Source organism: Erinaceus europaeus, chromosome 10 (genome assembly GCF_950295315.1).
Source record: "Erinaceus europaeus chromosome 10, mEriEur2.1, whole genome shotgun sequence".
Lineage (NCBI taxonomy): Eukaryota > Metazoa > Chordata > Mammalia > Eulipotyphla > Erinaceidae > Erinaceus > Erinaceus europaeus.
Window position 1 is genome coordinate 113,514,783 of NC_080171.1, and position 12,677 is coordinate 113,527,459.

At 45.6% G+C, this 12,677-nt stretch overlaps 1 pseudogene; it reads right to left on the reverse strand.

Annotated features, from left to right (window-relative positions):
* Positions 1-10,565: 10,565 nt before the first annotated feature.
* On the reverse strand, positions 10,566-11,561 carry LOC103128980 (chromatin accessibility complex protein 1-like; annotated as a pseudogene).
* Between the last annotated feature and the right edge of the window lie 1,116 nt (positions 11,562-12,677).

Below are 12,677 nucleotides of genomic sequence, written 5' to 3' on the forward strand. Positions count from 1 at the left end.
ACAGAGATAAATCTGGAGGGGAGGGGAAGACAGAGAGGGGGAGAGAAAGACACCTGCAGACCTGCTTCACTGCCTGTGAAGCAACCCCCCTGCAGGTGAGGAGCTGGGGCCTTGAACCAGGATCCTTACACTGGTCCTTGCACTTCGCTCCATGAATGCTTAACCCAGTGCGCTACCACCGGGCCCCCCTGGTCTTCACTTTTATACTAACTGATTGGAAAAGTCACCAGGACCAACACCTGAATGAGGTACAGGGTCAAGGCCACAACTATGGTGAGGGCTTTGCAAAGGTAAAGGTCAGTGCAGGCAGCTTGGGGGAGGAGGCAGCAGATTTAGGGCCAGGATCTGGGCAAGGGCCAGCCTTAAGGGAGAAGCTGAGGGTTACTAAATGTGAGAGTGAGGGTAGGAACAAGGGGAAGGGAGCATGACAGATGTGAGTGAGGTGAGTGATGATCAGGGCAAGAGTGAGGGAAGGTCAGGATCGGGGTGAAGTTCAGACCAGAACCAGGCAAGGAAGAGGTCTAAGTTAGAAGCAGGGTGAGAGGGTAGGGATGAGGACCAGGTGGAGGACTAAGTGCATTCATGAGTGGCTTCAAGGGCTGGGGCAGTAGTATAGTGTGAGAATCAAGCAAAATGGTGTGGTCCAGCAGATGGCACAGTGGATAAAGCACTGTACTCTCAAGCACGGGGTCCTGAGTTCGGTCCCCAGCAGCACATGTACCAGAGTGATGTCTGGTTCTTTCTGTCTCTCTCTTCCTATCTTTCTCATAAATAAAATCTTTAAAAAAAAAAAAAAGAAGAATCATACAAAATGTCAGAGGACAGAATGGGGTCAGGGAAAGTAAAGAACAAGAGGGGAAGAGTGCCGAGTGGTGGCACACCGAGTTAAGTGCACATGGTGTGAAGCGCAAATACTGGCCTAAGGATCTCGGTTTGAGCCCCGGCTCCCCACCTGCAGGGGGTCACTACGCAAGAACAAGAAGGGCTGGGGCCGGCTGGTGGCACACTTAGTTGATCGCACATGTTAGAATGTGCAAGGACCCGGACAAGCCCTTGGTCCCCACCTACAGGGGAAATGCTTTGTGAGTGGTAAAGCAGAGAGCTACAGGTGTCTCTCTCTCTCCCTATCTCCCTCTTCCCTCTCTATTTCTGGCTGTGTATAATTATTTTTAAAATAATAATCATAAAATAAGGGCTAAGAGCAGCTTAAAAGTTTGAGGGGATGGGTAAGTCAAAGGTCAGGGGGCAGGTGACAGGGCTAACAGGCTATTGCACGTGGGTGTGGAGGCACTGGGGCAGCAGGTGTGATGGCAGGGCAGCTGGGGCAGCACAAGACCTGTCCCGGTGGCCCAGGTGAACAAGGTAATGCGCCCGGAGCCCTGGAGGGAGGCGGGCCCGGCAGCTCGGAGTCTACTCGGAGTCAAAGACACTCTTCTCAGCACTGAATCTACACAAGGATGAGTAAAAACTACAATCAGTACTGTCTTCAAAGTTCTGTAGGAAGTAAAACCCACAACCTTCTTTCCTGTCTCAAACTCCTCATCCCTCTGATCCTTAGTGATTTTTTTTCTCTCTCTCATTTGTTCTCATATCATTAACTGACCATATAATTCACCCTGAGGGAGTCGAGTGGTAGCGCAGTGGGTTAAGCGCATGTGGCACAAAACACAAGGACCAGCCTAAGGATCCCAGTTCGACCCCCAGGATCCCTACCTGCAGGGGAGTCGCTTCACAGGCGGAGAAGCAGGTCTGCAGGTGTCTATCTTTCTCTCCCCCTCTCTGTCTTCCCCTCCTCTCTCCATTTCTCTTTGTTCTATCCAACAATGGCAACATCAACAACAACAATAACAATTTTAAACCAAGGGCAACAAAAGAAAATAAGTAAACTTTTTTTTTTTTTAATTCACCCTGAACTTACTAGCAGCTGAGGAAGAAAGAGAAGTAAGAAGTGCAGTGTAAGCACTTGTCTGATTTGAGAGAAAGCTTTTCTCCTGGTGCTAAACTCCGTAAAACAAGGAAGGTGTGGAGTGGCAAAACCAATAGTATTTGGCTGATGCCATAAATATCATAGTTCTCACCTAGCTTGCGCTTCCTCCTTTTTTTTTATTAGATAGAGAAATTGAGAGTGGAGGAGGAGATAGAGAGGGGAAGAGATAGAGAGATACCTGCAGCCCTGCTTCACCACTCATGAAGCTTTCCCCCTGCAGGTGGGGACCAGGTCCTTGAACCTGGGTCCTCACACACTGTAATGTGTGCACTTAAATCAGGTGTGCCACCACCTAGCCCGCCATTCTTTTCTTCCTTTCTTTCTGGTTGTCACCAGGTTTATCATTGGGGTTCAATGCCAGCACTATAAATCTGCTACTCCCAGCAGCCATTTTTTTTATCTATTTTATTGGATAGGACAGAGAGAAATTGAGAGTGGAGAGAGAGACACCTGCAGGTGGGGAGCAGGGGCTCAAACCTAGGTCCTTCCACATAGCGTGGCAACTGGGTGCACCCTCACCCCAACCTCCATTTCTTCCATAAGCCACCACAGATAGGAAGGCTAGAGTGGTGGGTAGAGACCTGTCCCCTGGATGGCCTCACTTGTCAGGTGCTGTCACTCCACATGATAATGCCTTGAGTGTTAGTTACAGCACCTCCTAGGTAAGGCGTCGTACACAGTGCTTCGGAGCTACAGAGATCTGTGTGTGGTCAAGACTGAACGAAGATGGAAATGAAAGGGCGGCTTTGCTTTTCAGATCCACGACATCATCTTAGGCAGCGCTTGTGTGCTCCAGATCCCAGCTGCTACTGAGAGACGCCAACATGTGTGTTTTTTTCTTTTTTTTAAATATTTATTTTATTTATTTATTCCCTTTTGTTGCCCTTGTTGTTTTATTGTTGTAGTTATTATTGTCGTCGTCATTGTTGGATAGGACAGAGAGAAATGGAGAGAGTAGGGGAAGACAGAGAGGGCGAGAGAAAGACAGACACCTGCAAACCTGCTTCACCGCCTGTGAAGGGACTCCCCTGCAGGTGGGGAGCCGGTGTTCGAACCGGGATCCTTATGCCGGTCCTTGTGCCCCGCGCCACCTGCACTTAACCCGCTGCGCTACAGCCCGACTCCCAACATGTGTGTTTTTATTTCAAAAAGTACAAGATGTTGCCTGTTTCCTCCTGCCATTCACCATGATGCCTGTTCACCACAGGAAGGGCTGCTGCTTTTCACTATCTGTGGCTTGAAGCTGGCACTCTTCAAAGACCACCAGCGACCCGTCACGGCCTTGTGGGTGGTGAGTTTGGTTCCCACCTGCATCACGACAAGTGTTCTGTTTCTTAGAGTAACCGCACCGTGTGTCCTCCCCCTTCACCTCCCAGGACCTGCTCCTGACTGGCTTGGCTTTTCACTTCAAGGACCAGGACTGAGTCTTCACCTCTTCCTTTGATCTCCTTGAACATCAATTTGTGGAAGAAGGAAAATAAATTTCTTGTCCTTGAAAGCTGCTATTGCTTGCTTGGGGCGGGGGTTGTCCCACAAATGGGCCAGGTAATGGTTTCTTTTTTTCTTTTCTTTTTTTTTTCTCTCTCTCTCTTTTTGCCACCAGGTTTATCCCTGGGGCTCAGTGCCTGCACTGTGAATCCATTGCTCCAAGCAGCCCTTTCCCCCCACCTCTATCTTATTTAATAGGACAGATAGAAACTGAGAGGGAAAGGGAGATAGAGAGGGAAGGAGAGGGGGGTGGGCAGTGGTGTACCTGGTTAAGCGCACATAGTATAAAGCTCAAGGACCCAGGTTTGAGCCCCCAGCTCCCCACCTGTGGGGGGAAAGCTTCACAAGTGGTGAAGCAGGTCTGCAGGCGCCTTCCTCTCTCTTTCTCTTTCTCCCCTCCTATCTCAATTTCTCTCTCTCTCTCTCTCTCTCTCTCTCCTATCCAATAAAATGGGGGGGTGGCCGTCAGGAGCAGTGGATTTGTAGTGCTGGCACTGAGCCCCAGTGATAACCTGGAGTCAAAAAAAATGAATGAATGAGTTAAATAAATAAAAACTTGAAAAAGAGAGAGGAGGTGGGGCAGGCAGTAGCATACCTGGCTAAGTGCACACATTACAGTGCATAAGGACCTGGGTTCAAGCCCATGGTCCCCACCTGCAATGGGGAAGCTTCGTGAGTGGTGAAGTAGAGCTGCGGGTGTCTCTCTGCCTCTTTCCCTCTCTATCACCTCCTCCTTCAATTTCTCTCTGTCCAATAAGTTTTTTTTAAATTTGAATAAATTTTAAAAAGAGAGAGGGGAGGAGAAAGTGAGACACCTCTTTCACCACTCAAGAAGTGTCCCCCTTATAAGCATAGAGCAAAGGCTTGAACCTGGGTCTTTGTGAATGGTAATGTGTATACTTCTGAGATCAGATGAAACCAGACGTGTTCAGGGTGGTGTGGCCGTAGACGGTAGTGTGTATACTTAACTGGGTGCAACACCCTCTTGGCCCTGTAAGCATTTCTCTTTCCCTTCAGTTGCCCTACAAAATGGGCTCACTGTGTCTCCAGCAGCACCTTTTCCAGAATGTCATTGAAAAGAGTAGGACTGGGATGGGGAGGTCTTAACCCCACCTGCCCCTTGCCAACTGGAGGCTCAAGCCAACTCACTGTTCAGATGGTTTCCTTCTTTGTTTTTCTTAAAGAAAAAAAAGAATATGATGTTACATGCCATTTATATCATTTCAGACGGGAACCATGGGCTTGAACCCAGGTCCTTATGCACTGTAATGTGTGCACTTAGCCAGGTATGCTACCGCCTGCCCCACCTCCTCTCTCTTTTTCAAGTTTTTATTTATTTAACTCATTCATTCATTTTTTTTACTCCAGGTTATCACTGGGGCTCAGTGCCAGCACTACAAATCCACTGCTCCTGACGGCCACCCCCCCCCCATTTTATTGGATAGGAGAGAGAAAAAAAATTGAGAGAGGAGGAGAGATAGAGAAGGAGAGAGGAAGATACCTGCAGACCTGCTTCACCACTTGTGAAGCTTTCCCCCCACAGGTGGGGAGCTGGGGGCTCAAACCTGGGTCCTTGTGCTTTATACTATGTGCACTTAACCAGGTACACCACTGCCCACCCCCCTCTCCTTCCCTCTCTATCTCCCCTTTCCCTCTCAGTTTCTGTCTGTCCTATCAAATAAGATGGGGGGGGGGGGGGAAGGGCTGCCTGGAGCAATGGATTCACAGTGCAGGCACTGAGCCCCAGGGATAAACCTGGTGGCAAAGAGAGAGAGAGAGACAGAGAGAGAGAGAGAAAAGAAAAAGAGAAAAGAGAACCCAACACACCCATCCAAAAAGATCTGAGTACACATATGTTCTTGGCAGCACAATTTGTAATAGCCAAAACCTGGAAGCAACCCAGGTGTCCAACAACAGATGAGTGGCTGAGCAAGTTGTGGTATATATACACAATGGAATACTACTCAGCTCTAAAAATGGACCCTTCACCATTTTCAGCAGATCTTGGATGGACCTTGAAAAATTCATGTTAAGTGAAATAAGTCAGAAACAGAAGGATGAATGTGGGATGATCTCACTCTCAGGAAGAAGTTGAAAAACAAGATAAAAAAATAAAATGCAACTAGAACCTGAACTGGAATTGGCATATTGCACCAAAGTAAAAGACTCTGGGGTGGGTGAGTGGGGAGAATATAGATCAAAGAAGGATTCAGAGGACCTAGTGGGGGTTGTATTGTTATATGGGAAACTGGGGAATGTTATGCATGTACAAACTATTGTATTTACTGTTGAATGTAAAACATTAATTCCCCAATAAAGAAATTTAAAAAAAAAGAGAGAGAAGATTTTTTTTAGTCTCCCTAGTCTCCTTGTTGCTTTAGGCATGCAGATGCATGGTTCTTGTTGTTAGCAGGAGGGCTGTTTAACTGCAGGGGACACCATTCTGTTCTGACAGTGGAGCCCTAGACCAGCATCCAGAAGGATGGAAGCCCTGGTTGGTTTAGTGGGCATGTCATTCAGAATTTTGCTGGGGCTCAGTGCTGGCACTGCAAATCCACTGCTCCTGTGGCCATTTTTTCTATTTTCTTGGACAGGACTGAGAGAAATTGAGAAAGGGGGAGATAAGAGAGGGAGAAAGAAAGAAAGATACCTGCAGACCTGCTTCACTGCTTGTGAAGCAACCCCCCTGCAGGTGGCAAGTTGGAAGCTTTTTCGAGTCCTTGCACTTCTTATTATGTGCACTTAACAGTGGGCCACCGCCCAGCCACCTCATTCAGATGTCTTCATTGGAAGCAACAGGAACAGTAAGCTGGCTAACACAAAGGGGGGAAGAAGGACTTTTATTGGAAGGAAACAGGAGCAACCCAATGGGTCACTGTGAAAGTTGGAGAAACAAGTATGAAACAAAGGAAAGTGGGCAGCACGCAGCTACCAGAGTCTGTTGCTGGACTAGCCGCAGCCCTGCTGCTGGCGACATCACCAGTTCTCAAGGTGTGTAGGCCTAAAGCACAAACATCCCTGCCCCTAGCAACAGAAGCTGCTTCCACCCTGTTCGCCATGAAGTTTATGTTCTTCAAGGTCTGGGTTGCAGTCGTGTTGACCCATCTGTGATTCTCATACCCAGCTGCCTCAGTGCCCCTCCCCATTCACTGTTCTGGTCAACATCATGACTGACTCTGTTACTCTTTCAAGTTGGCAGAGAGGGGGCACCTAGTTGCTTATCTCCTTTACTCTGGGAGTCAAGTTCTTTTGAGATTCTCCCAGTGTGAGACCAACTGCTCTGCACTTTTAGCTTACATAATACAGCTACTGTGTAGACCTTAGTCAGCTTCATAAGTGGGAGCAGCCTGGTACAGGTATGGTGCCAAACGTGACACAGTGCCGTGGCTGAGGGAATTTGAAGAGGATTATAGGTTTTATGTCCTGAGACAGTGCCACTCATTTCCTCCTACTGAATACAACCTCCTACTTGGTCCTGATGCTTCTGTCCCCAGGCCCTCCTGGAGAATAAATAAAGGTCTAACTAGAGCCCATATGTAGTGGCTGACTATCATTTGAAACCTAGAGTCCCCTCTGTAGTATTTCTTCATCTGACCAGTGCTCTGGGCAGTCATGGTTCATCTCTGGCTGATCTCTCAGCACAAACAAGAAGTGAAGGTACATATAAATGTTGTAATTGGGGAAGGGGTAGATAGCATAATGATTATGCAAGTAGACTGTGAGGCTCCAAAATCCCAGGTTCAGTCCCCCGCACCACCATAAGCCAGAGCTGAGCAGTGCTCTGGTACAAAAAAAAAAAAAAAATGTTGTGACATGTAAGTGTCATGGCCACTCCCTTGTGTAGCTGTGACTCTCGGGAAATGTATGGTATTGGCTAAACTTGGGGACCCTCCTCTCAAGCTGCCTCCAGGAACAGGTCACAGCTCTTAAGTGGACTGACCTAGTTTCAGGACTGAGAAAAAATCTAGTGAAAAATAAATAAATAAATTTTTTTAAGTGGATTGAAAAGTAAGAGCCCTGATCCAGAATCAATCTGCAAAGAATGGGAGAGGTTTTGTTTTGTTTGTTTCTTCCTTATTATTCTTAGGCATTAGTGATCTAGATTTCTAGAAACTTCTCAGTTCCCTCCTCCCCCCCCCCCAGTGCATCTCTTTCTCCAGTTTTTCCTTATATTATTCGGCTACTCTACTGTTTGCCCTAACTGTTGTCTGCTGCCTTAGGCAGCTGCAAATTTAAACAAGGGAGTGGGTGGTGGTCCACCCAGTAAAATGCACGTGTTACCATGTATGAGGGCCTGGGCTCAGGCTCTTACAGGTCTGTCCTCACCTGCAAGAGGGAAGCTTCACAAAAGGTGGGACAGTGCTGCAGGTGTCTCTTCTCTCTGTTGCTCTACTATTCTCTCTCAACTTCCAGTCTGAGAAAAGAAAAGAAAAATACTCCTGGGAGGAGTCGGGCGGTGGCGCAGTGGGTTAAGCGCACGTGGCGCAAAGCGCAGGGACCGGCGTAAGATCCCGGTTCGAGCCCCCGGCTCCCCACCTGCAGGGGAGTCGCTTCACGGGCGGTGAAGCAGGTCTACAGGTGTCTATCTTTCTCTCTCCCTCTCTGTCTTCCCCTCCTCTCTCCATTTCTCTCTGTCCTATCCAACAACAAAGCAACGTCAACCGCAACGAGGCTGCAACAACTAGGGCAACAAAAAGGGGGAAAAATGGCCTCCAGGAGCGGTGGACTCATGGTGCAGCCACCGAGCCCAGCAATAACCCTGGAGGGAAAAAAAAAAAAAAAGAAAAATACTCCTGGGAAAGGTGAAGCAGTGCAGACACAACTGTACTCCAACATTGACACACCTGGTGACAAAACAAAGCAAAAAAATTGCCTAGAATTGTCCTTTTTTATTATTGTCATTGATTTACAAAGTTAGAAAATAAAGGGGAATAATTCCACACCATTCCCACCAACTGAGTCCTGTGTCCCCATCCCTCCACTGGAAACTGCAGTGACTCTCCTAGGTCACAGGTATGGGTTGACCATCATTTCTATAATTATCTGTCTATCTATATGTAATGGGTTTTGCCCATTTTTTCCTATGGCCCTACCTTCTCGTCCATTTAAGTCAGACATACACCTATTACTACTTCTGGATGTCTTCCCTTTTTTTTTTTTTCCTCCTCTCTCTCTGGGTCCTGGTGGAACTAGGTTTCAGAGCCTAGTCATCTTCCCCTAACATCTCTCCCCCTCTGGAAGTATGAACCAAAATTCTTTTTGGGGTGCAGAAGGTAGGACTAGAATAGAACTGTTCTTGACAAATACTCCCAGATGTGCTGCTGTCTCTTAAAGACCCCTGTTGGGAAGGACTTCCTTTTCCTAGATTAACATCCCCTCCCCAAATCTTCAAACTCATCACAAGTGACACTGTAGGCACGATTTTGGTTATGATCAAGACTGGACAAAAAATTTACCCCAGCAAGTAGATCTTCAACTGGTGATCTCATCCTGGAGTGTCTTAAGTGTGAATCCTTTCTCTGTGCTGAACATTTCAAAGTAGAACTACGGAGTTTCCACAACAGTGAACTGAAAGCTGGAGGAGGTCTTTGGGATATTATGCCCACTTCTCACCTAAGCAACTTACAAACATTAGAGTCTATGAATGGAAACAGACTTGCCTCAAGATCTACTGTTAGCAGATGAGCTTAGAAAAGAACTCAAGTTCTATTACACAGTGGTAAATAATAATTTAAAAAATCTATTACAGTACTATTACCAAGTAGTGGATGCCTGCAATATGCCCTGGATAAAGTAACCCTTAAAGCAATCTTTTAAAACAGGTGTAATTATCTCCATTTCAGATGAAAGTTTCCAAATCCAGAATCACATATGTAATATGTAGCAAAAACCTAGATTTGAAACAATTTTTCTCACAGACTCAAAAATCTATACTTTCTTTTCCTAAAATGTTCCAGCTAATATTTACCTGGAAATTCCAGGTTATCAAAACCATCTGAAAAACAATATAAATGAGAAAATAACAGGATTGAAGCAAATATGTCAGAATACCAGAAAGAAATCTACAATAGCTCACCTTTATTCTTATGTCAGTCAAAATTTGAATGGAAATTCTATATACACTATGTATTACCATTCAAATGATAAATTCAATTAAAAAATCACTCTCTTTTATAGGAGACATAGTCGATTTTCTTATATACACTCCATTTCTATCTTTGTGTAGCTTTTTTTTTTTTAAATCTTGTCCCTGTTTTTTTATTATTATTATTCCCTTTTGTTGCCCTTGTGGTTTTTTATTGTTGTAGTTATTATTGATGTCGTTATTGTTCGATAGGACAGAGAAATGGAGAGAGGAGGGGAAGACAGAGAGGGGGAGAGAAAGACACCTGCAGACCTGCTTCACCACCTGTGAAGCAACTTCCCTGCACGTGGGGAGCCAGGGGCTTGAACCAGGATCCTTACACCGGTCCTTGTGCTTTGGGCCACCTGTGCTTAACCCGCTGCACTACCGCCCGACTCCCGTCCCTGTGTTTTCTTTCACCAGTTTCTTGAGTCACACAGCTATGAGAGAAGACAACGCAGGTATGTTTTTTTTTAACATTTTATTTTAAAATAAACAAGAAGGGCAGAAAACTTCAGTGGCTGGCTGAGGAATACAGTATGGGGATAAGTAGGGATAAATATTGTAGTGGCAGAACTAGTATATTGATCAGTTACAAAGTTAACAGCTTGTACATTCAAGGACAATTTTACTGAATACAAATTATAAGGTTTTTTTTTTTGAGAGACAAAAACATAAAAAGCAAACTTTACCCTATGTGAAATAAGGGGTTTTGTCTTCTGGATACTAAAAAGCAATTACTAAGCATGTTAAGAACCTATAAGATATTGTCAATATACAATTTTTTTTTCTTTTTAAGAAAAATATACTTATGCAAAATAGCATTTTCTCCTGTAATTAACTGACCTGAAAATGTTCTCTAGCAGAACATGCTAGAGATGCTTGCTTTTTCAATTTCACAAAAGCTTCTGGTAATATGCCAGGTGTTAGAACTGAGGGCATCAAAACTAGTAAAGAATCTTACTGAAATACAACAATTCAAATGTAACATTCTGCCCATACACTATCTTGCTAAAACTAGACTTAACTGTTTACTAGGGTTCATTTCAAAATATACATATATAAATCTACACAACTGATAACAAAATCTGTAATGTTAAAAAAGTCAGCCAGAACTAACAACCTATGTCTGTTGCAGGTGACCCAGCAGTGGCTGCTAGCACAGGCAGCTCTTTTCTGATACATGTGGACTGCTGCTTGGGCCTGACAGAGAGGGGATTGCTAGGCAGGGGACTTTCCTTTTGTGATCTAAGTGGTGCAGGGGCATGAGATGAACTACTTCAGCCAGGAAAGAAGGGGAAAGTCTCTGTAGAGGAAAAAGGCTGGAGTCACAGTGCTGCACTTCCATCCCAGCAATGGGGCTTATCCAGGGGGGTCTGAGTCATGCAGTGTGTCTAACAGCACTTCTTTTGGGGGTTAGGATCCTATTTCGTCATCATCACTTTCATTGCCATTCTCCACCTTGTCTTTCCTCTTCTCTTTAAGCATTTTCAGGTATTTACTAGCTAAAATCTTCTTTGGTAATATATCTGCAAGAAACTGAAAAGTCTCCGATTCCTCTGCAGTATCAGATAAGTCCCTGGAAGTGAGGGCTTTCATTTCATTTCCACTGCCATTTCTGTAGGAACAGGTTGGCTAGACACTGAACAAAGAGTTCCGTGGCCTTGGCCGTGAGCACCAGTGCCTCCCGGTTGATGCTGGAAACCTCAGGGGAGCTCTTCTTCCTGATGACCCGGGACAGGGGCAGCGACACACGACACGACACGACATGAGCCGCTGTTCTCCGCACTTGCCTCGGCCAACGACCATGGCCGCCATCGTTGTCCACAGGTATGTTTTGTATCGAAACTTTGCCACAAACTCTTCAGCAAGAATTGCACTGGTCACACACGGTGTACTGGCGTTTGAGATAAATAGCCGGTGGTCTTATGTAGCCTTTTTAAGTACACCTGCAAACCTGCCGCTTCCCTATCTATTTCCCTGAGGCGAATAGTTAAACCCTTCTGCAGTTTCTGGACGTACAGTGCCATCCTCTTATCTTCTGCAGTGTTGTTCACCAGGGCCTTGCGCATGCGTACAGGGTCTCCTATGGCTAGGAAGCTCAGCTTCATTTTGAAACCCATTGCTCCCAAGTTCAAACCTCAGGAGAAGAGGTTAAGTTCAAACCTCAGGAGAAGAGGTTAAGTTCAAACCTCAGGAGAAGAGGTTAAGTTCAAACCTCAGGAGAAGAGGTTAAGTTCAAACCTCAGGAGAAGAGGTTAAGTTCAAACCTCAGGAGAAGAGGTTAAGTTCAAACCTCAGGAGAAGAGGTTCACGACAAGAAAGGCGAGGCTGCCAGTAAAGGCTCAATAAAGTATTCTCCTACAGTGTAGAATGTTTGAACCAAGATACCATGGAAACAGAGATGTATAGAATCTTGGAGTTAGGGGCCGGGTGGTGTCCAGCACCTGGCTGAGCGCACGTTACTGTGCTCAAGGACCCAGGTACAAGCCCCCCGGTCCCTACCTGCAGGGGGAAAGCTTTGCGAGTGGTGAAGCAGGTGTCTCTCTGTCTCTCTCCCTCTCTATCCCCCATTCCCTCTCAATTTCTGGCTGTCTCTATCCAAAAAATAAAGTAAAGGTAATAAATTTAAAAAAAAAGGATCTTGGAATTAAGTGATATCAGAGAGATATGGAAATCCTTATATTTAATGACCAGAAGAAATTATTTTTGACATTTTATGTATTTATTTATTTATTATTGGGTAGAGACAGGGCAAAACTGAGAAGAGAAGAGATAGAGAGGGAAAGAGACTGAGAGATAACTGCAGCCCTGTTTCAACATTTGTGAAGCTTTCCCCCTGCAAGTGGGGACTAGGAGCTTGAACTTGGGTCCTTGTGCACTGTGTGTGCTTAACCAGGTGTGCCACCGCCTGGCCCCCCAGAGTAAGTTTTTAAATATATACATATTCTTAGTTTAGAAACAGGGATGAATGTTTCAATGGATTAGAGTCAGGATGCCTGCTGCCATTTTAGGCTAGTGCTTAAAATCGAATGTTAGAACTAATAACATGGACTAGAATGTTTATAGACAGGGAAA